The 2,005-nt window shown below is 31.9% G+C and overlaps 1 long non-coding RNA gene across 2 annotated transcripts; it reads right to left on the bottom strand.

The window, feature by feature from the left end:
- Positions 1-518: 518 nt before the first annotated feature.
- On the bottom strand, positions 519-1,636 carry LOC143565363 (uncharacterized). Of its 2 annotated transcripts, none has more exons than XR_013141057.1 (3): positions 1,547-1,636; positions 1,403-1,462; positions 519-1,256 (listed from the first exon to the last, which is right to left on the bottom strand). It is a non-coding gene; the product is annotated as an uncharacterized LOC143565363 (long non-coding RNA). The 2 variants fall into 2 exon arrangements; XR_013141056.1 differs by having other exon boundaries at positions 519-1,253.
- Positions 1,637-2,005: the final 369 nt, after the last annotated feature.

Below are 2,005 nucleotides of genomic sequence, written 5' to 3'. Positions count from 1 at the left end.
ATGGACCTGCAACTCCATGTTGCTTAAAGGATGCACCGTTGAATTGTGCCCGGTTGAACGGGTGACTCACATAAATTGGAACCGCTTGCATACCAATGATTTTCTAAAACAATTTTAATATAATGAATGAAAGAAAGATCATAAATTAAAACCATAATAGAAGCAATACAAGATCTGTTGATTAACAAACCTGAATTTCGCCTGCTTGACGGTTTTTAGAAGCTTCAAAACTATATGCCCCTGATACATCAATAAACTTATAAACCAAAAAAATGTAGTTTCAATTGTTCACAAGTTTCATCAACAACCTTAAAAAACATTCAACTACTTAAGAATGTTTCATCAACACATGTATAAACAAACTTATCAACAATCAATCGAATTAAAAACCTTCAACAAAATTAGCGAAAACTCACAATAATTGAAATAAGTAATAGTACCATATTAATATCATCAAATCATCCATCTTTCTAGCTTATATCGATAACATATTACAACTTTTTGTAAAAGTGCGTTACAGTTAGGCCATATATCCAAGATTAATATTAATCCATAATACCTTACTTCTACCATAACATCATAGAAACACATATCACAAGAAAAAAACAGACTCTTTAAAAGCTTCTAATTACTTGAATCAGAAAACTACTAAAATCATTGTCTAAAATAAAACAGGGTCGAATTTAACAGCAAGATAATCACACTTTCAATAATCTTACCTAAATTGACCTAAAATAAAAGCCGAACAAATGAATTTTGAATATTGAAAGAGATCAAGACTTGTATCATAATTAAATATTGTGTCTTTTCATGTCTCACTTTTGACCTTTTATTTTTACAGTTGCTTTTTTGCAGACAACTTTATCAATTCCAGCTCATAAAAAGCAGGAATCTTGCACATAAAGCCGCAAATTAGACTTTTGAATAATTTTTTTGATATTTGAATTTTAAAAACTTATTTTTAAAAAAAAAATAATTAAACAAAAGCATTTGAATTTTATATTTCGACATCAAAATCATTTTAAATGGTATTTTATGATTTATATTTAATAAAAAGTAGTGATTTTACATTACAATGAAAATCATATACAAAAGATTTAGGTCCTGTAGATTCAAAAAACAGTTTCAAACCCTTAATGTTTACACGGTAGTGACTTTACCTGATTTGTGGAACCAAAACTGTTGCCGTCGAAATCTTGGTTCTACCGCCGGAACCCAAACCGCTGCTCTCCCCGCCGATCTTCAACGGAATGCTGCTAACAAATAAATATAAAAAAAAAATATTTGATTCAAGAAACCAACATGACAAGCTTGTCAAAAGTTTTGCTTCTAACGAGTCAAACAGATTCAGTTAACAAAAAGATAACAACACAAAGTGGATTAGTTAAATATATGAAATTACCTTAATCTTGTCTAAAATTGAAAGACTGCAATTTAGGTTGAATTTCATCTTCTCGAAGAGCTAAGCACACAATAAAAGTAGCTTCATTTCCTAATGGATAAAATTAACCCAGGCATCCAATGTGTAGTTAGAATAAGCAAATACCTTATGTAGAAGAATGATGCCTTTCCCTAATCATCTGTTTCAACCTTAACATCCACTGATAGCATGGGCTTAATCACATAAAACAACCACTTCCCCTTAATCTGACACAAATCCAGATCAAATTCTCAGGATCCTACAAAAAAGTTGGCTAATTTTGTACCAAAAATGAAAATAATTTAGTTGAAAACACTCACACTCACACTCACCGATTTTGGTTTTGGCTCCACCTGCATGGAAATTAGGGTTTTGAAAACGAGAACCAGATCTGAGGAGGATGCGATATTTACCAATTCAAGCGATTTTGGTGTGCTAACGGACGATTTCAGGATCTAGAAGTGGAGAATGGGGGGGGGGGAGTTTATTGGATGTGGTGAGGGGTTTGAATATGTTAAACCTCCCTGGAAAGCTTTAAGATGAAAGAGAAAAGTGGGAGATGACCAAATTGTTTATTCATTCATC

This window comes from Bidens hawaiensis, unplaced genomic scaffold (assembly GCF_021521415.1).
Source record: "Bidens hawaiensis isolate Kalapana, Puna unplaced genomic scaffold, B.hawaiensis_p1.1 tig00022324_1, whole genome shotgun sequence".
In the NCBI taxonomy this organism is placed as follows: Eukaryota; Viridiplantae; Streptophyta; class Magnoliopsida; order Asterales; family Asteraceae; genus Bidens; species Bidens hawaiensis.
Note: the sequence above shows the minus strand (reverse complement) of the source record. Positions and strands in the feature narration are given on the sequence as shown.